This window comes from Mytilus edulis, chromosome 10 (assembly GCF_963676685.1).
Source record: "Mytilus edulis chromosome 10, xbMytEdul2.2, whole genome shotgun sequence".
Taxonomy (NCBI): Eukaryota; Metazoa; Mollusca; class Bivalvia; order Mytilida; family Mytilidae; genus Mytilus; species Mytilus edulis.
In genome coordinates, this window is record NC_092353.1 from 29,567,013 (window position 1) to 29,590,682 (window position 23,670).

Below are 23,670 nucleotides of genomic sequence, written 5' to 3' on the forward strand. Positions count from 1 at the left end.
GTGATTTAGTATAATTGCTAATGAGACAACTGTTCACCAGAGTTCAAAGGACGTGGATTTAGTTTATATTCAACGTGTTTGTTGTCATTGTCTAGATTTTGATTATTACTGCTGCACTAAACCTGCTGTTATCAACAATATTTTTATTCCAATAAATAGAACAAACACGAATTAATCATAACTAAAATCACAAACAAAAATAGTGCCGTGTTTATGAATTTCATTTTGTAGTCTACGTAATACGACGATAAATTAATCTGTAAAGATTTTAATCAGCTTTGTTTCGAAATTGATGTTTTGTAAGCTTTTTGTTTAGGACTAGAGGTAAACATCAACCTGAATCTCAAAAGTATAGTCTATTATGTGACAGGTTTGTTATATTTATGATTAATAACATAGCTGTTGACATTTAAGAAATGCTGCTGCATCGTGATACATATTGATTAAATAGTCTCTACTTGTCAGCAGGTCTGATCCGAACAAAATGTGCATATCCTTTTGTATAAAGAAGAGAATCTTAGTATTTATCTATTAACACTCGTTTTTTTTTTATATATTTAAAAGTTTAAATGTTACACAACATTTTGCTGTTTTGTAAAATTACACTAAACTAAACTTAACAGGTACGCAAATCTTATTATCTTACCTCCTATACATTTCTAGGAATATGATTAGTTAAAAGCGTCCGCGTGGAGACCGTGTATATTCCATATTTGGCTAGTTGTGGAGTGACGAATTTGGCCCTATTCGATATTACTAATGAATTGAAAGGTCTGAAATACTGTTACATCAAGGTTAATGATATTAAAGTGTTATTGTTGACATTATTTTTTGTGTGCAGACCAATGGAACTAGGTTCTTACAATGGAACACTTGAACACTTTAATATAGAAGAAGAAGATGTGGCATGATTGCAAATGAGACAACTTTAGTCTAAATTCAACCAAAAAAGATAGTCGGTAAGATAAATTCGATACATAGTGTGCTAGTGACCTAATACGATATATACGGGTTCTGTAAATTCCATATTGAATTTACTGACCCCGTATATATCGTATTAGGTCACTTACATACTAGGTTACTAATACTATATTTCAAATTGATATAACATTTTTTCGTACTATTCATTTCATGAATTAAACGATTCAACTTTCTGTTAAGCTTTAGATAAGTGCGTCATTCTGCAGCACGTATCTCTACAAACAAATCATTTTATACTCCTTCAAAGTACTAATCGTATCTGCAAATACGTGTAGATTTATTCCAACGAACAAAAATCTCAATAATCTGACTAATGAGATTTGTATCATTAGATAGAAACCCGCGTAATTATTCGTGGACTTCTTTTAATTATTTTGTAGAAGAACTTCGTGGTTACAATTTTAAACCTGTGTTCTCTGATTAGTTTATTCAAATTCGGAAAAATGATAATTATTACCGAGTACTGTGGAATCTGTTCATATATATATTTTTTTTACAATTTTCGTGTATTTATTTTGAGATAGTTTGTTTAAATGATGGTATTGCAGTAATAATGTGTGTTATTATATCCAACATTCTTTAGATTTTACGTGGGTGTATTTTTCATATAAAAACGTTTTTTTAAGGATGTACATTCACCAGTAACGCTCAAAGCCAAATATTTTAAAGCCAGGGATATATAACAGAAAAATTTGAAGAGGTATATTTCCAAAAAGTACCCCAAAAATATTGTCTTTCAGGAAGAACATGTAAAATATATCATAGTTCCTGTTGTGTGTTTCTGGTATGTTTATGCAAAGCATAGTGTTATTTTGGAAAGATATAAAGCTATGGAATTTGTAGTTCTTTGTCTTCGATATGATTGTTTTGTGCATTACAATTATACAAGAGGCACTTTCTGTCAAAATATCACTCTCTATGATATAGCAGTATCAAAAAGCAATTAAGATAGATATAGCAAAAATACATTTTTTATTTTTTTATAATATTTTATGCAATTAATTCCTATCATTATAATCTTTTACATAAAAATCATACATTTCTGTTATCAATATGGACGAAAGTGGTTTGAAATTACCAGTGTGTTTTGTGTGAAACAATTATTCAATAACAGTTAATTAAAAAATGATGGTGTCCGAAAACACTTACTTTTACAAACACTACTTAAAAGCTAACAATGTAAAGACACATCTCAAAACATACCACGACATTTGCGAATGTAAAGAATTACTCAAAGTCCATGTGTATTGTTCACTGTTTTGTTGATTGTTGAAGGATGTTCGGTGACCCATTACCGCTTTTATCCTTATCATTTCATTTGTTGTAACTAGTTGTCTTATTGGCAATCATACCAAATCTCCTTATGTTCACATTTTGTATCAAAATAGCAATATTGATAATTAATAACAAGCTTATAAAATGGACATCTATGTCTTCAGATTATGGTCATGTTTAATTCCTTGCAATGATTGTTTTACTTACTATTTTTGAACAACGTCAATGATTTCATTAATGACTTTTTAATGCATTTTGCTGAGGTTTGTTCTTTTCTTGATTATGTTTACGTTAGTTTTTTAAATAGTTATCTCAATATATTTTTTTGTTATATTTTGTGCCATTTAATCAAGAGTTCAAAGAGGTAAAGATGAAACCACCCCTTTGTAAGCTTTACGGACGTCACTACGAGTTGGATGTAAATTATGGAATATCCGTTTCACAAATGATAGCGGTTATGTTCCAAATGGTGTAGCTACAATCTGGTCCCCCTTTCCCCGAATCCGACCTACATAATTAAATTTGATACCGGACGTGTCCTTACATAAGTCAAACGACAGATGCTACATATGGAGCAGACTCTGCTTACCCTTTCGGAGAACCTAAAATCATCACCAATTTTAATAGGGTTAGTGTTGCACATTCTTCAGTTTTTAATGTTGTGTTTCGTGTACTAATGTTTATCTTTTTCTTTTTAATATATTGCGTTGTCATTATATGTTCGACTTATGAGTTTGAATGTCCCTATGGTATCTTTCGCCACTCTTTTAAATTGTTTTATGAATAATGCTACATTATTATCTTTTTTCACTTAGGTCTATTTATGACAATAAAAGTTGATTTGCTTAAATGATAATTATATTATATTTATGATTGACAATATAAATGATAGCAGATATCGATATTTTGGATCTAAAAGATTCGCTATCAACACCAAGTTTTCCACATAACAAAAATATGGGATGTAACAATTCGGAAAAAAGTGAATAGATAATTAACCTAAAGGGGTATACAAATAGCCTAATTCAGTAAAGGTCCTCAAAGCCTGACGGAATTTGAACCTTATTTTCCTAGTAATCGATCAATTTTTCATTGCGAAATTTGAAAAAATAAACTGTTATTCATGTCAGTACTTAGTTGCTTCAAGTTTTGTCATCAGGTTTTTTTTCATATGAAATACACCACCGTAACACATTTGCTCGTACTGGCGTGAAGCTATTCAACATTTTTTATAGTTGTCTTAATGTAAGTAATATCTCTACATCTTACTTATTGTTTCTTTTCTTTTAAATACCGACCATCCTTGAATGGCAATAGGAAGTGACCTTGACTTTATTGCATCATCTCGTTGTTCCATTGTAAATCATCTTAAAACAATTTATAGCTATAATTTTCAGAGCATATTGATGTTCTTGGTTATATGTCTACACAAAAGATGAGCAATGGATTTTCACGACATAAATGTTATATATCAGTCTGGTTTTACTGATGTTGACGTGCTTTTACTTTTCTTCTGCAATTTATATTCAATATAAAAGAGGCACCTTTATTCAAAAGCCATTCATGATTTGAAATAGTTCCAACTGCAAAATGTCACAATGGAAAGTGCTTTCTGTTAACTGTTCAGTAAATAGGCTTTAAGAAAATTAGATACTTGTATTTCTGTTTAGTTGGGGTCTATAAAACCTGTTTATTTAACTGTATTATTGTTATAATGGACGATGTTTTCAAATTCCGTAAATTACGCATAATTTCCTACGTCAAAACGCATATGCTATATAGTCACAGCGAGAACAGATTTTCTGATGACGTCTTTTACGCAAACCTCGTTTCTTCAGGTGCATGCCCATTCGTAGATTAGAAGAAAATGCATATTTCAGCGAGGAAAAGGCTACAATTCAAAGCCACGTTTCTGGTATGAAAAAATATCTGTCCAGCAATACAACCAAAGTTTCAGATGATATGTGTTACCTGTTCAGAACAACTCTAGCTATATCTGAAACAACAACATTTTTGATTAGATGACAGAGATTTTTGTTTTTCAATGAATCCAATAGATGTCATTCTTCATAGCATTCTCTTTTCTTTTGAAGCCATTTGGTAATTTAGAAAACTGTATTTTGGGGTGTTTCTCAAACGAATTGGACAATAAATGACACGAAACATGAAATCATGCTTTATTTCTTTTAAAGTAAAAAATGATAAACCTCTACAGATTCTCTCAGTTATTTCTTGAAAAAAATGATAGTAACATTCATTTAATTTCCATATTTCATAAGATTAATGTACGAAATTATATACGTTGTTGATTTTAAAGGTAAGAAAACAAAGCTGTTTGTTATTCAAATCTTAAGTTAATCTTATTCAAGTACAAATGATTGCATTTTCCATTTTAAACTAACTAGAAAAATAAAATATTATGTTAAATCGTTTATTGTCAATCTAGTAAGTATTAAGTGAATCATTGTTGCTTAATCATTATACATTTGTACTTCAATCTAATTTCTCTCTCATTTGAATGTTATTGCTAGAGAATTGCCTTCTCGAGAGCATTGAAATCAATAAGTTAATACTTCAATATATCTCAAGAAATCAAACATAAGAATGTTGTATATACAGTTAGATTTAATCAAATAATTGTATTAATTTAACTTTCTTAGACACTCTGTGAGAAGGACGCATCAGATGTATAGTGTTATTTTCATTTGATAATATTTTACATTGATGTATTTAAAATGGTAGTGGTAGAAGTGATTGTAGTGACATTGATGCTAGAAATTTTATTTAATTTTTATACATAAGGACATCTTCTTCAAGAGCAATCTTATTTAAAAACACCAGTTCATGATGAATGAAAAGTAGTATTTCAAAAATACTGAACTGAGAATTCAAAACGGAAAAAGTCCTTATCAAATGGCAAAATAAAAAGCTCATACAAATCAAAAGAATAGAAAACAACTGACAACATGATTAGAAAAATTAGATTCATTTGTTCTCTCATATACATGCCCACTCGGTTTTAGTTCTTAGGAGACTCATTGATAAGTCTAGTTAATCTGTTTAATCTGTCTGACATTATTATGTTTCTGCTGCAGTATTTTGGGCTTTATGAATAAATATTTACTAATTGAACTTTTGAATCATAAATCAGCATTGAATAACATGGGAAATGCGCTGTCCTACATTTTTGTGTGCGTTCATTTCTTTTGACATTATTTATAGTTTTGTACTAATTAGAATAAAAGTCATTTTCAATTAGTAATATTGTTTTCATGACAACAACAAAAAGTCAACTATTTTGAACATCAGGCAGGCGAATTGATTCACAGCACGCTGATGGTCCATATTTATATTTATATTTTTAATATTTGATTTATATCACTATTTCAGGGGGGAAATTAAAGTTCATTAGTTTGACGACTGAACTATGAAAAAACCCGAGACTGTATGATAAATAGGAAATTGCAATTTTGTCTGTTAGTATCGTAGTTAAGAAATAAGTCATAAAGTCTTCTTTACAATTTACAATGACAATTTTATAAACATCAATTCTTGAAGTATCTAACTGACTAAATAAAATCAATAGAAAGAAAGGAAGAGAAATAAGGTAGTATATTAGATAAATAGATGAGATTATTACCGAATATGTGTTTTGGATAACGAAGCGTCCGTTAATGTATGTTTAACGAGACGAATTTAATTTTGAAATTATAAATTTCCCCCACCTTAGAAGCAATATACTAACTTCACCTGCATTTAGGATATATATTTCCCAACTTATTCGATATTCAAGAGCTTGCAGCTCCTACTCAGACTTTGTAAAACGTCATCAGTGTCTGAGTAGAAAGTTCTTTTCTAAAGTTCATCAGAAGGTACCAAGACCTTGTTGATAAATATTCCGTATCAACTTCACAAATAATACATGATGGTCTTGATGTATAGATTCTGCGTACTGATGTTGTTCATCGTCAAAACAACGTGTCTTTGTTCTATTATTAATATTACTTATACTGTTTGATTGTTTTATGTGATATCCATTTAACGTGGCTTGGTACTTAAACATCCCGTCAATGTATTTGTTTTATTTTTCATTTTTTGCTGCTGTGTTTTTGTATATGCGACTTTTTGTGTTTCTTTGGTTCTTATAACGTGACTTTGTACTTTAAAAGATGCCGTCAGTATGATATTGTTCTATTATATGTCATTATGATATATTTCTATTATGAATTAGAAAATACGTTGAACCACAAACGACAAAATTATTCAATCGCGTATTGGAATGGACTATTTGTGGATTCTTTTAAATTCTATATAACTTTTGGACTATTTCAAATGTCCGTCTTTTTCTGAAATTAATTCTTACATATTTTTGATTTTTTAACCCTGTATGCTAACATTGCCCATGTGAGTTTTTAAAATTGTTTCTTTATACATTGAACGACAAATATATGTGACGTATTCAATTTTCTGACGTCAGACACGCAATTCGATGAATGTGTTCTGTTAAATTGTTCCCTTTAAAATTTTTACACGATAATGACTGCTGTACCCATATTTTGACTATTTTGTTTATTATGTCTGTTTAGTTCACGCATCATTTTAAATATAACGGAATTTGATGAGACTGTCTTCAAATTGAGAGGTTTAGTGCTTTAAAACCAGGTTCAATCCACTATTTTCTACATTTGAAAATGCCTGTACCAAGTCAGGAATATGACAGTTCTTGTCCATTCGTTTTTATGTGTTTTGTCATTTGATTTTGCCATGTGATTATGGACTATCCGATTAAATTTTCCTCTGAGTTCAGTATTTTTGTGATTTTCCTTTTTTTTTAAACAGTTAAACTTTAACTTATCCATTTATTTATTTCCAATATATACAGATATGTAAGATTAACATCTCCAATCTTTCAAAATAGTTGTTTAAGTTTGGTTAACTCAGAATAGCCATTTGAACAAACAGAAGTTATCAACTGTTATTTTGTTGAAGATCTAACCAAATAATTCACAGTTATTGAACACAAGATGCCTGGTTTGACAATATCCAGTATTTAAAACGACAGTGAATGCTTCCGTAATACTTTTTTTTAGCATTGAAGTTCGTGTCATGAATGGTATTTCCTGTATCTGATGAGTTTGGAAGTTAAAATGTGTGCAAAGCATAGTTATAACTAATATCACCGGGAAAATGTGTTTGCTTTGGAGGATTGAAATATGTTTTTACTGGCAGTAAATCATTCATCTTTTCTCTAAAATCAAGTTTGAACAATTATTAATACTTTAATGCATTGCTTTCGTCGTAAATCAAATTGCATATTCGTAAACTGCCGTTATTTTTATAGTATATTATAATTGTTTAAACTTTTTACTTAATAATTTAGCCGGTAATTAAATGTACAAGTGAAAAACAGAAACGGTATTAAAGTTAAACAATTTGACGTAGAATTTGAATTAAGCTATAGTTAATACTTTCAGAGAAATGTCAGTTTAACGAATGCAACAACGTGATCTAATTAGCTAAATTACATAACACAGGTTGAAGATTAAGATAAGTTTCATTAAAAGCTTTCCTTTTGTCTGAACCAATAGTTGCTTTCAGTATAAAGAATTATTTGCCTAATTTACACATTTCTGGTCAAAGCGTTGCACCATTATAGTAGTTTGTGCTTATCACTAATACGTATTTCTAACAAGACGAGAACATTACAGAAAACCCGCAAAACTTTATTGCGATTTACGTTTACAAACATCAAATCCATTTTTTTACAGTCTGTGTTTGCCTTGATCATAAGCATAAAACTGTTTGATGGATTTTCTTTTCCAATTAAGACCGTGTACTAAAATGTAAACCTAAAGAAAGAAATAGCAAAATTTAGTATCGTTATAACCATTACCAAGGGCAGCTGACGTTTCTCAATTTGACCGATCAGAAAACAAAAAACTATTATAAACTTTTTTCTATTAAGCCACATGGTTTCAAGATTAAAGCTATATAATGAATTTCCATTGTTTTCGAGGTTTTCCACATTTATTTATTATACTTTTATCAAAGAATATTTAAATAATAGTTGTTTATGTTTTCATCTTGCATTTTACGTCTGTCGTAACAAAATAAAGTTATAAAAGGTTCTTGGTGATTTCTTTATAAAGATAAACATAAAGAAACACGACAAGGTAATGTTTAAAAGGTTGATTTATTAAAAGATAACAATGTCTTTGAAATGCTACATTAGAAGCCTTCCAATTTCTGTAGTCGGGGGATTTAGAATTGAACATATGGTACAGCTACATGCATTAATGTCTGTTGTATAGTGTAGCGAAAAGAAAGACAAAAATGCGTCGATATCAAATAAAATCCAAAACTGTCAATATCACGGCAAAAAAAAAAAATACAGGACGAACAATTCGACATAGTTAACAAAAACTGGAGGCGACCGCCGGTGCTCCAGAAATTGTAATCAGTATCTTCCATACGGTGATAAAAATATCATTCGGGGATGCCACAATTAAGTTGAAAAGGATGGGATAATGGTTAAAACAAATCGAAGTTATCCCGGATTATTTGAGTGATTAAACTTGTGATGGCGTCCGTTATATTTTTAGAAGGTATGAGTTAACTTCACAAATTGGAATACATTCTGTGGAAAATCGTACTAATTATTCTTTCATAGTTTGCATCTTTCTTATTTTCCAATAGAAATCTATGCTTTTTCTGCACTTACAATACAGTACAAAAAGATGACTGTATTCTTGATATATTTATTCATTTGTTTTATATTTAACCGTTTAATCGTATAATTGACTACTCTCTGCTATTTATAAATGGACTTAATAATATTTCTAGATCATTGTTTTACTTGTCTGTTATTACTTCTTTTTCTTCTGCAGAGATTCAGAATTTATTAACAATTAATTACTAATCTAGCATATATCACATATAGATGTATGGTCATAAATTACAACGGGACATGTGATGACCTGCCATTTGATGAAAATATTTTGACAATATTTGTAGTTTGTTCTCATTAGCTCGTTTTCAATCTGTAATATGATTTTCATGATGACAAATAAACAAAAACATCAGACAAGCACATTGATTTATAGGACGAAGATGTTCCATATTTCTTTGTATTATCATTCCTTTTGATTTATAGCAGTGATTAATGGAATTTTTTTTAAAGGTCATTAGGGGTTAAAAACTAAAACATAAAGTCACCTTAGACTTAACAATCGTAGGCTCTGTCAACCTTTTTATTTATGAAAATGACATACAAATTGCAAGTTGTTGTCATACCAATGGTTTAACGGCAAAGAGTTATGAAATTGTTGAACCACTCAGCTTAATTTTGAAAAAAATCGTCTTACCACTTAACTGTTGAATACAATTACGAAACATAAATGGTTTCCATCACTTGCAATATCTCAACATGATGAAAAGACTGCATCAGATTTATTTGTACGGACTAGAAAATTATACAAGACCTCAACCATACGCATATCTTGCATTCATAACATTTTGTTTGAATTATAGGAATCGTGTATCACATTTATCCAACAGAAAGCCTCTTAAAACCTTCAAAGAAGAACAACAAAATAAAGTATACAAATAAAGGCAACAGTAGTAACCGCTCTTCAATTGTCATAAATCGCTTAAGCGAAACGCAAAACCAGTCACAAACCAAAACCACCTTTATGATGAAACAAAAAGAACAACAGAAACACTAAATTGCTACCCAAAAAAATGTCAACATACATAGAAACGGACTAATTTATAACAACTGCCAAGTTCCTGACTCAGTAAAGGACATGTTAATGAAAACAAATGAATGGTTGAACCTGGTTTTATTTCTAGCCAAACCTTCCGCTTATACGAAAATTCTTAACATTCATATTTAATTTGTATTCAACGGTGATAACTCTTATAAACATAAATCATAGAAGTATTACTGTAAACAGACTAAATGAAGTTCCCAAGTAAGACAGGAAGTAATATAAGCTAAATGTACGTATTTTATCAATGTACTTATCCAATAAGTGCTTGACTTACGATGCCTTCCGAACATGAATTACAGCCAAAAAGAAAACCTTTATTTTATTATTTTTTTTTGTTTTTGTGAAGCTATCATCATCATGTTGGTCATATTCGTACTAGTATATGTTTTTCCTTAAAAAAAATACCTTCAATTGTATAGCCCTCGAATTTTTTGTTGAATCAAGGACATGCACAAGAGACGCACCAACGTCATAAAGGGTTATTTCTATTTGAGATCTACAAAAGTATTTGAAAAGTACACAGTTATTGAACACGTGAGGCATGATTCTTGAAATATATAGTATTATACGTGACAGTAACAGATTAGTTATAATTTTCTCTAAATCAGCGATGAAGTTAATGTCATGCATGTTAATACCAATATCTGATGAGCTATAGGTAAAATTAAGCTCAGGTTTTGCATAGTTCATACTATTAACATGAGGAAAGGTTTTTGCTTCGAATATGTGTGGGAGATGTTTTAGCTAGAAGTCGATAATTAGTCTATTCTCTAAATTAAATCGGAAGTTTGAAGACAGCGCAAATTACCACTATGTTTTGTGAAATAGCATCATAATTTAACCTTTTGACGTACTAGAAATTTCAATCAGGAAATTATCTAAATAGCATGGCTCGTGATTAAATGCATGAGTGAAAAACAGAATTTACACCAACGAAAACAATTTACAGTAGGATTTCAAGTTTAGCTATTGTAAGTGCCTTCAGTGAAATGTCAGTTCAACGAATTCAGCAACGTAATCTTATTACCTCTATTGCATAACACAGGTAGCAGATTAAAATCAGTTGCTATAAAATCATACCTAGTTTTAAGGTTACAATAAACCATTTGATGTTATGGGCGCAGCCATTTTATGAGCATAACATGGTCTTCAGAATTAAGAGTATGGCTTATCCTGATTGGTCGATATGTGCGCCCGTTATTTTTTATTATAAGAGACTTCGTGCACTCTGCTTTATACAAAAGGCAAAATAAATTATTTTCCTTAACCCCTACGGAACTGACTTGACTTTTCAACGCTAGAACGAGACACGTATGTTTAAGTGCAAATTTGATAGGCATTTGATAAGCATAAGTACACATTACGCTAAGAAAGGCAACGCGAACCTAAATTTTTTTTCGACCAATCAATACTGTCCCAATAACTTTTCTTTTAATTCTAGCAAGGTTTCGTTAAAAAAAATCACTTTCTAAAGTTTGTATCTCGAAAAAGGCTACCATTGTCACCGTGAAAAACGCCACATGCGGGGTGTCGGCTATGTTTGACACGGTATTATGATATGACATTAAAAGTTGAATGTACTTCATTTTGCCTTCATTCAGGCAAAATGAAGTAACTTCAGTTTGTAATGTCTTATCATAATATAACTTAGATGTGTTTGAACTAAAAAGTATCAGATAAAGACCGATTTATATGCAAATCTATTCCATTTTTATTAAAAGCCTCTACCCCTTGAGATACAAAAGCTGACACCCCGAGCGACACTTCATATTTTGATGAAAAAACTAGTTCTAAAACCAATTAGTTTCAAGTAAGAAGCTGGTATTCGGTTAAATTCCATGATAGGAATTCAATTCTATATAAATGATACGAGAGGAAGTGGTCTAAAGTAGTTTTTTATCCCGAAATTTGCATATGAAGCCTCCAAATCTGCAACACGGAAAACTAGGGAGAGGTGTTTGAGGAAACAGAGCACTGAAAACGACTGCTTATGCTTGCAAGAAATACATTATGTTTCAGTTCATTCAGTGCAATACATTATACGGTACTAAGAATTCTAAAAAAAAAAAATTTTGATACTTTAACTTTCTTTGATAGTTTTTCCCGGCTTCGAAATTACCACCCGGTGTCAAACATAACAGACACCCCGCATGTGGCGTTCAACACGGTGATTGTCGCCTATGAGAAAATTAATTGTTTATTTCAAACTTAACAAACTATTGTTTTCAATATAACGAATAATCTATCCGATTTAGATATTTCTGTTCGTAAAAGTATAACATCGAAGTTCCTTGTGCGTGCGATTGATATGTATGTCTAACAAAATACGCTTCCGTACTAAAGTAATGTATATGCCGCTGATTTGTAAAAAAAACTATATGATGTTTTCTTTCAGTTCCCTTTTTTTTTGCTCTTCACAATAACTTTCTAGAGAGGTGTCATGTGGGACCAAACAGATACTACCACTATATATAATTTTGTTTACAATATAAAAAAAAACAATATTAGCAGTTAAAAGAGAAACTAACAAAAGCAGCCTGTGATTTTGATAATACATTGTTATTCATGCTTTAACAGGCTTCGTGTTGCTCATTCCTTATATTTCTTTATTATAATCTGTATATTATTGTTTGTCTTTTGGTCCTATTCTGGTTTTTTTCATAGCTTAATGAGTTTAAAAATTCCTTTCATATTTTTCGCCTCTTTTTTACCAAACTTTTCAAATCTAACAAAACATAATATAAATAGTTCATGTCAACTAGACAGCCATGTAGAATTTGAAGTAACAAATTATAATATATTCTAACGAATCAGTTAAAATTCAGTTTGTGGAATGGTTTCATATAGTTCTTTTTTTCATAGTTACTTTCTTTTAATGTAAATGGTTATAATGCAAATCGTTAAGTTGGAATTGGTAAACATTACGGTTAATGAGGTAAATAAAGATTAATTGCTTCAAATGATGTCAAACGTTCTATAACAGTACAATGAAAACATCTCAATCATTTGAATGAATTTCAAACCCACACTTGACATCTCTGATTAAATTTTTGATCCATCATAACTACTCTCTTTCCCTTAAACCGTGGGTTTTCCCTTTAAAATTTGAGTAAGATCCCCATATTATCTTATTTAATAGATTAAATATCAAATTAGGTCGATGCTATTAATCTGGGTGAAAAACACAACAAAAGTTGTTTACTGAAGGGGCTTAATGAAAATGTCAGAGAACTCCCATGCAGTATTATCTGACAAACTGGTAAATATTGACAGACAGATAAATATTGACAAGATGCTAAATTAAATTGTGCAAAATCACTAAAATAATGACATATTGGATAATTGTCAACCACTATATGTTTTATGTTTGCTAATGTTTGCTCAACAGATGCAGTCCCGCTGTTTTGCATCCAATCAACGGAAAATACTTTGATGAGTTTAAAATAGTTCTTAATATGTCGAATAACCTTTGAGGAATGGGTATATTTAGAAAATACGTGTTAATACAGTTTCATCATGCCTATTATATTCTGTTATATTCTAAATAAGAACACAACTTATAACTATATGTCAGTGACATCCTATCGTTTTAAATTGTTTCCCATTGCTGAAGTCTTTTTTTAACTTAAAATTATCGGTCAAACTAGTATACAGTACAATTTAAATACATAGAAGTAATAGCATGAAACTAAAAGTAAAACGTTTTTTCTTTGAAACATGATTCGCTGTGCTTTAATTCATCTAATATTCAAAAATTCACTACTCAAGTAACTAACTTTCATAATAATTTGATTTATGACAATGTTAATTATGTTGATAGATAGATTTATTTATTCTTAACTTTATAATATCAAGTTGCATATCTTTTAATTGAGAAATATTAACCTCACGTGTACGATACGACAAAATGTTTTCAAAATTGTAAAAACTTCATGTCAACTAACCTTTCCTGATCACGTAAGGAAAACATATTTGCTTACTAAAAACAAATTAAAACCGTTATATAATGGTCATATCGCGAAACTTTTATGCATTTTTCAATCAAACAGATCAAATTTATCTAAGAATTTGTTTTTATGCGCTCTCGGTAATTAAAGTGTTTCTTCACGAAGATTTGTCGCTGTAAAAACCAGATATACTCGCACGACATGTACTGAATCTTATCATTGAATGTTCCTCCAACTTTTCTTAATTGTTTTGGTTTTACTTTCTATTCTGAGTTATTGAATTTGTCGTTCGGGTAGGCATCCACGACATTTCACTGAGCATGCTTTAAGACATTTGAGACGCAAATTTTTTTCTCCAGAATAAGCATGATCAAAAACTTTCCAGCTGCATCCTTAGAAAAAAGTGACAAAGTTTCATTCCATGATACAAAACTTTACACACGAGACTTTGCTTAATCGAAAGCATTGAATCAGTTGTTCTTACAACGTATGGTTCCAACGATTTTTTTTACGTTAACGCATAATTACTTTAAGATTTTATATCGTTATAAAACAAAGTAAGGAATTGAAAAACAGCTGTTGTTTAGTATCAATTTTTAGCAAATGGCAACAACATCCTAACAAATTTCAAGTCTAGATAATGTTGACTTAGGAAAATATCATATATATATATATATTTTTAAACGTAATTTGTTTTAAAAGACTTTTGTTTGGATAAACCTTTGATCTTTTCTATAAACTTCCTTCACAGGAAGACAATTTATCAACTGATAAGGATCGTTTGGGACAGTTATATGGCTTTTTGTTTGTGTGTGTAATTTTGCGGAATTACCCATTTCTCACTTAATTCTTAGTAACTAAAGCATGCATTACAATTATCAACTAAAGCATCATCTCGTTTCCGTATTGTCGTTTTTACGATTCCAGATTTTTCATTTCGCATTACTTAATTTTCGTTTTAATGGAATAGCCAAAAGATCTGCTCAATAGATATATATCATCTAGACAAGGTACCATTACGATGTCCTGCTATCACTTAATATACAAAAGAATATCATCGTAAATATCATGTAAGAGCTGACGTTTTACTTAATTTTTTGCGTAAAATAGGAATTATGTGTCAGCAATTTTTATGTTATTTCTCTAGCTGTCTCATTATTCTTAGCTGTTGATATAAGAATTCGCATTGCAACAGACCTTAAATGACAAATATTAAGACTATCAATGTAACAAGTGATGTTCACTTAGTTTAACTCAGACATCTGGTTAAACATAAAAAAAAAATTGCAAAGATCTGCTTTTCACTTAGTTTAACTCAGACATCTAGTTTAACATAAAAAAAAAATGCAAAGATCTCGTTACAGTTAACAAACCATATCTCAACGCAAAGACTATGGGTCAAATTTGGTAATGAGGAAATTTGACAAAATAAACCAGAAAACAAGCATAGGTTTATCGGCAGTCATTTGTGGGAAGGAAACGAACTGCAAGATAAATTCAAAACTGAAAGTCCCTTATTCTAAAGTCAAAATAAAAAGCTAAAACACATCAAACGAATGGAAAAAAAACTGTCATAGTCCTGACTTTCTACAGGAATTTAGTGATGCAGAAAATGTGGATCAAACCTGAGTATATATCAAGGTAAATTTCTTAATTGTATAACAAATGGCTGTTTAAAAACTTCCGACGACAACAGTAAAGGTTTTGGAGAAATTGTATCAGCAACTTTGGTATATTCCTTTAACGTTGAGTCGTTTGTGTTTTCTCTTATTTTTGAGAAATTGAGATAAGACGTGACACGGTACTTGTCTATCCCAAATTCATGTATTTAGTTTTCATGTTATATTTGTTATTCTCGTGGTGTTTTGTCTGATGCTTGGTCCGTTTCTGTGTGTGTTACGTTTCGGTGTTATGTCGTTGTTCTCCTCTTATATTTAATGCGTTTCCCTCGGTTTTAGTTTGTTACCCCGATTTTGTTTTTTGTACATGGATTTATGAGTTTTGAACAGCGGTATACTACTGTTGCCTTTAAAATATATTATGATAGACATTTCTTGGCTCCGAAATGTATGTTACAAAATGTATTGAATATTATAAATTCGTCATATTACCAGATTGCAAAAATTACATAACAGGCCTATGTACATGACATTCACTAATCAAGTATAATATCCATACTATCTCAAACGGTAAACACTATTCAGGTTAACGTGTGCTGGCGTTCTGATATGAAGGTTCTTTCATCGTTACAGGAAATAGTCAACAAGACAATTATGTGTAAGGTAGTTCTATTACATAGAATATTTAAAGCTACAATAAATCTTACTGCATCTTATTTGTTTGCGCATATAGCTTTTATGTTTCTTTATATAGCTAATTACATCTATTCTTGAAGAAAATAGAAAACTTTATGGACACTTATAACAAATGCAACGTTATGATCAGGAATATTTGTTATCAGTCAAAACATAGACACTATAATCACACCGATATAACGGTTACTTCTCTAAATAGCAAATATATTGTTTCTGTTTCAATTAGCAATTTAAACTACAAAAAACTTACCTTACATGCAACATTTAAAATGATATGTCAATAATCTCAGCATCCCTTGAAGAGCAGCAATCTGTTTCAAAATGACGAAGGCATGTCATTAGAATAATTAGCCATTATATTCAACGTCAATTATTAACACTCCTAATTCTAAGTTGTAAGACGGACAACAACATGTGTTGAATGAAATCCCTCAATTTGAAAATGCTTCTCGTCTACCAATGTTGGTAATTTGATTGATTTAGTCTGATCTGATCAGTCAAAACATTCCCATCGACTTCTTCTGTAATCTGATACTATTTCACAGGAATCCTAAATAGACTGAAAGATGTACGTTTGCCACTAAGTTATTCTCAGGTAAATGGTATAATCAATCGCCTGAAAATATTGAATCATTAAATCTTTTATTTACAAGATTTTAAAAATCATAAAAAAGTATGGTGTCATCGTGCTTTGGTGGTATACTCTTCATTCAAGAAGAAATGATTTACTTCTTTGTGACTTCTTTGTGTTCTTTATTCGTGTATACGTTTCTGATATCTTAATTTTGATCATTGTAAAGCTTACTGTATCAAAGATTAAGAAAAAATACAAACTTAATGGTAATCAATTGTCTGTTAGATTTAAGGGGTTTATTAAATCTATATTTCAATTGTTTTCATAAAAAGTATTGTTAGCTGTATTCAATACACTTGAATTACAAAAAAACAAAAAAAAACTTAAAGATTATTGTATTTGTGGGGAGGAAAAACGCCTTATAGATAAGCTATTCTATTGAATTTCAAATTCGATCTTAAACCTAAAGCATAGTAAGATTTTGTCGACAATTTTACCTCACCAAATAGGCATGTCAACAATTAATGTCTCTTTATTGATGCTCGTGGACAAAATAATTGAAAATAAAAATAGTATTACGAACTTTGAAGATCTGATATGACATCAAGGGATCAGAAAGATAGCCAAACCCAAACAAAAAAGGAACCAGACCTAAACATGAGGGAGATATGTCCCTTAATTGAAAATGTCTCTTTAAAGATTTAGAACAGCAATAAACATCACAAAACATACATCAATTTGAGATTTCAACATATATTTCATTACGATACAAACATAGATATCGGTTTCCTCATCCCCTGATATAGCTGTATTTTTTATCTTGTTTACATAATAGTCGAATGATGTTCAATAATTCTGTCAATACTCACCATTATATCGTGTAGGATAACTAGACACGGAAAGACAATGATAAATACCAATGTTTCTCTACGAATTAATTTGAGAAGTATCAGTTACAGCAACATTCTTATAATTTGTCTGTGTTTTGACAAAGGAAGAAACGAATCAAATATATTCTGTCTGAGTTAAATTTATATGCAAAAACTTGTTTCCTGGTGTCAACTGATACTACTGCTATGATGTATTTAAAATAGAAGGAAAATATTTGTTATCCATAATCAACGTCTTTATGTAAAAATTTTGTATTTAGCACGAAAATAGTATCCTAAGTTGAAGACATTAAGTTTTGTATTTTGTATAGTGAATATTTAACACAACATTATTTTCAGAATCAAGGTCAATTTTGAATCTAATCTTGTATGATAGGAATCTCAAAATATCCAATATTTTGACTATAGCATAAAACCGAACAGAAAATCTAAAAGGCTTCATACGCCATTTTCATCCATGGAAGACAATGTTTACTTTTTTTACTGCAGGGTTTTCTTACATAAAGCGCTTTGAGAAATCAGACAATAAGTGCACTAAGCACATTTTGTAAATGGTAACTTTGGATGGTAGACATTTTTTTTATTATTGTTTGAGATAATTTGGACCTTAGCACTTGTTTATTTAAATGAAATCAACCAGGACTATTTATCCATATACCCACGTTCTAACGTAAACATACTATTGATTGGTAGATCGAACGCTCGAATACCATTAACAACGATTGAACTGAATATCTGTCGATGGAACGATTTATTTTTTGTTAAATTCTATGCCAAAACAAAATATTTAAATCATAAAAGATAAAAGTGGTAAATTATAGTACTATCCCTGTAGTATACTGGGAGGTCGTAACAAGTTGTAAATTTTATCATGTTATGTCTTCTCAAACCAAAAGAAGGGGACAATGCAGATTCCTTAAATCCAGCCTATATAAAATGTTTTAAGTTATGTCGTAAATCTTTAGAGAAATTGTCAATATGACACAAACTTATGTCATAATAGAAGATACTATTCAATTACGACACCATTTAGTATTGTATTATAACGAAAATAATATGCATGTTTATGAGATATTTTCCTTGTGTCGAAACCACACATTCGCCTCCTTTTCTGAAATGTGACCTACCAAATTAGACTTATTACTGGCTTTGTACTAGCATGAGCAACACAACGAGTGTTACATATGTAGCAGGATCTGCTTATCCTTCCGTAGCACGTGAAACCACAGTTTTATGTTGGGTTCGTGTTGCTCAGTGTTTATATTTCTATGTTATGTTTTGTGTCTGTTGACCTTTTTAATATCCAGACCGTTGTCATCATATTTTCGATATATAAGTTTGATTGACCATTTTGTATCGGTTGCCTCTCTTCTATGATATATATCAGTCAATTATCGATTTAGATGATTGAAAAACAATGTTATCTGCTGCGCATTTGATCATTTTGGGAATTGGAAAAAATAGAATCCAATAATATCATATTCGACATTGACATATATTTTGAAGATCAAATGAAAAGATTACAATACCAAATATAAAGGAAGTGTCTCTTAAATCCTCAATTACAATTCATCTGAGAAGAGTACTAATAAAACAGAATTGGTTTTTAGCGTAAGATATTTTTTTCCTGTTGATCCTATTAGATTAGATTGTTAATATTTTTAGAAGTCAAAGCATATAGTTGAAAAATCAATAATGTTTATTTAGCATCTGGTAATTTGTGGTTACGAAATTTCTTCAATAAATTATATCTTAATGTAAAATACCAATAACGGTATTAAATTCCAACAGAAAGATAGACTTTTTGTGTGACATTGTATATCTTTACAATAGATAAGGAATAAGTTGTGGTATGATTGCAAATAAGACAACTCTCTTCAAGTGACCGAGTCATTTCTCAACTTATGAACGAAACACAAATATGATATATTACAACAAACGGCAATTATGTGCTGGATAACAGATTCCTGACTTGTCAGTCACATACATTATGTTGCGCGTTAAAATTAGTTTGAATGTTTGTTAATGACTTGAGTTATTATCTATGAATAAATGGTCTTACCTTTAAACGTTTTTTTTTTAAATAATTATTTAAGGTAGCGAGACTGATATATTTGTATTTACAACATCTATTGAGTTGTTAACACAAATTACAAAATGCATATTTACAAAACATAATGTGTACAAAAGACGATAAAAGATACATAATTTGTATTACCATGTGTATATAGTTTAAACATTGTAAATAAAAAAATAGCAAAATAAAAACAAAAATATACCCGGAGGCCACCAATGGGTTCCGATACCTAAAAACTCTGATAGGATATTTATGCATTCTTCCTTGTTAGATGATTATCAGGCATGTCAAATTATAGATTTGAGAAGTCTATAGAAATATCTAACATGTCATCCTGATTGTCTGACATAGCGTACCGTAATCTTTAGAACCTTTCTTTACCCTCTAGCCATCAAATAGGTATTTAGAGAGATGAAGATTTTATTTGTCATTCAAACTAATTGTCTGCCTTTAATTATGAGGCTTATCTTCGACAAAAAAGTATGCATAAAAAACACAAGTTATGCCACATGATGAGTACGATCTGCTAACTGTTGTGAGAGTATGAATTCATCCATGTTTGCTGTAAGGTTCGTGTCTTTAATTTTCCGTGTTTACGTTTGAAGACTTTTATTTGTCTCTTGGTCATTACCTTGTTTATGTTACTTTCTCTTATCAATTAGAATATCCCTTAAGTATCTCAAATGTATTGTCGATGGTAGCGGAAGTTGCGGTTTTGTAAGAATTGTTGCATTATTAGATTGAAAACGTAATTGTCATCTTTCTCCAACTATATTCCATAAGAACGGAGACAAGAAAAAAACTAAGAAAATAAATTCTCAGTTTAGAATCTTCAATCTAAATATTTTTATGAAATTTTTCATATTTATCACCATGAAAAGATAACCTTCAGTGTTTATGACAAAACCTTCCAGAGATTTAGGTCCTCAATGCTCTTCAAATTTGTACTTTTTCAAGCTTTTCTTGACAGTTTCAAGCGTCACGTGTGAGTAATCCTGGTAACTATCCTGGTGAGTTTATTCAAATGTTATACAGAACAATGTGTTTTTCTGCGGGTCGAAACAGTCAATGAAATATATCTACAGGTTTGATCTTACCTTTACAACAACTTATGATGTCAAAAAAAGTTGAAAATACTCTTTTAAGGATTGTTTTTTTACTGAAAGAGAAAAAATCGAAAAACTCTTGTTCTGGTATGTCAATTGGTACATTCTGTTTGAAATCCTAAAAGTCAATTGTATGGTCTAACGTAATATAGAGATGATACTCTCTAAACAATACCATGTAACTGAATATCTAATAAATTTAAGTACTGTTAACTGTTTGTTCTTCTTAAAATCCGTTTAATGTCAAGAGTTCCACAAACATTTCATTTAAACTGTTTTATTGGAAAATTTTCTGCAATAAGTTGTATTCATACTATGAATATAAAGCATGGATTCGTTCTTAGTTTTGAATGATCCGGAAAAAGAAATAAAGCAATTACACTTTCAGTTATATTGATATATAAATGAGATTTCATTACATTTAAGTAAAAGCATTTCACAAAGGAAGCCAGTATAACAAAAACTCATAAAGTCTATTGTCCTAACTTTTCATGAGTATTTTGACTTTTTAGACGGAAATCGGATAAGAATAATCAGCAGCGGAAGCATTACAAGACATAATCTCTTATCTCTTTTGTTCCATTTGATGGAATTTTAATAAAATCACTATAGGGCTGCTTAAGACGTGAACTTTAATTAAATATTGACAATATTTGATTCACGTGTTTTGAATTGGATTTTTAGATTAATGAATAGACCCCAGAGTTAAAGATATGCTAATTGTAGCTCAGTCATTACCGGAAAAATATATTATTCATCTAGTGCACTTAAGGTCTTATTTGCATTGTACAGATTTATTTAATTTTCTAATATACTGTAGGTTTATTTATTTCCGGGTGTACCAATTTTCGTGGATAAAGGAACAATGGTATTTTCGATCATCTTTAATGTTGTGGTTTTGTCTAGGTCTGCATATAAGCCTATGGATAATTTGCTATTCGCTGAACAGTTAGATTAACAATTACAAATACAATTAAGTCGTTTAAAAGTATTATTTAGGTTAAGTGTTAAAAAAAAATTCCAAAGAAAATTCAATACGGAATGTCCCTTATCAAATGGCAAAATTAAAAGCTCAAACACTGTCATATTCCTGTACAGAGAATAAAACCGGGTTTTAAAGCTAGATAAGACTCTTACTTGTATAATAGTCATGTAGAATGAACAAATGTTGGTAGTATATAGCAGTAGACTTACACCATTGACAGACACTTTTATAAGAAATAAGATAAAGTTGTGAGAAAATTCATGCACGTTGGCAAATAATGCACAAAATCAATTCGGATGAATAAATATATTTTAATGAAAACTTACAAAAGATTGAAAATAAGTAGAACTTGAACAGTTATATCGCTATTTGCAGGATATTACATCACTAGCAACAATAATATTAACATAATCGATATCTAAAACGCTTGAGTTTAAAAATATCAAATGCTTAAGATAACTCCTTTAATTATTAACGCAAAGTAATCACACATATATATATATTAACAAACATACAGGGGTTTGTTTAGAACAAGCTAAGCAGAACCAATCATACCGCATGTAGATATATAAAGAACAATACAGTACAAGAATGAAAAAATGTAAAATTATTCAAGGTAGTTTATAAACAACGAACACTTATTGAGAGTGAATCTTAAAACAGAATCTTTTGCCTAGAGGATATCTAAAATATACTCCGACAAGAGTTGACATATAAACAAAGCATAAAAAAGATCAACAATAAACTGAAATAGTCAGTACTGTTTGAGCCGCTAGTTGACAAACTGAGGAGAGGTAAGTTCTGCTTACTATATATCCATTCTTCGCAACCATGTTACAATTCCAAGGGAAAATCATGATGCAAGAATAACTACTACGAAGTTGGTTAAATTTGTAAATGTAACAATGCAATCTTTGCGATATTTTGAAATGGTTAACATGTCTCTCTAGAAAGATGAGGAATTTATTGTAGTGATAACAAAATTTGTAAAGATGACAACAAAGTTTGTGCATTATTACACAGAGTCGCCCTTCTACATGATCTTGCTAACTCAGATATTGCGTCGAAATGATATTTAGGGTATTTTTATCGCCATTACTAGCAGATGATTACTTATTCATCGAGAAGCAACACTTTAATGCAAATTTCAAATTACTGATCAATTGAAAACTTCACAAAAATATAACACAAACCATTGTATTCGGTATAGATAATTTTCTGATTTGTCCATTTTTTTAATTTTAGAAAAAAATACGTATGAATCAGATATTTCTGTCTCTATAGTAGTCGTGAATTCAACAGCACATATATACACACAAACAAATAAAGAATATTATATTATCGCTATTGTGTGTTGAGAAAAGTATAACATATAATATTAAAAGATCTCAACCAGCTGAAGGACGCCTCCTAAAAATGTAAAACAATTCAAGCGAGAGAACTAACGGCCTTATTTATGTAAAAAAAAATGAACGAAAAACAAATATTTAACACATAAACAAACGATAACCACTGAATTACAGGCTCCTGACTTGGGACAGGCACATACATAAATAATGTGGCGGGGTTAAACATGTGAGCGGGATCCCAACCCTCCCCCTAACCTGGGACAGTGGTATAACAGTAAAAAATAAGAACAAACTATAAAAATCAGTTGAAAAAGGCTTAACTCATCAGATGGACAAACATACAAGTGGACGTGGCCGGCTCCCGACACAAAAAAACACAATGAACATACATACACACAT

The 23,670-nt window shown here is 30.4% G+C and overlaps 1 protein-coding gene across 2 annotated transcripts in view; it reads right to left on the bottom strand.

Moving 5' to 3' along the window:
• LOC139490844 (popeye domain-containing protein 1-B-like) overlaps nt 1–16,902 on the bottom strand; it is a 50,505-nt gene extending 33,603 nt beyond the window's left edge. For both annotated transcript variants that reach the window (XM_071277912.1, XM_071277913.1), the window contains exon 1: nt 16,541–16,902. The gene's annotated coding sequence lies outside the window, so the exon portion shown is untranslated. The remainder of the gene's footprint in view (nt 1–16,540) is intronic.
• Between the last annotated feature and the right edge of the window lie 6,768 nt (nt 16,903–23,670).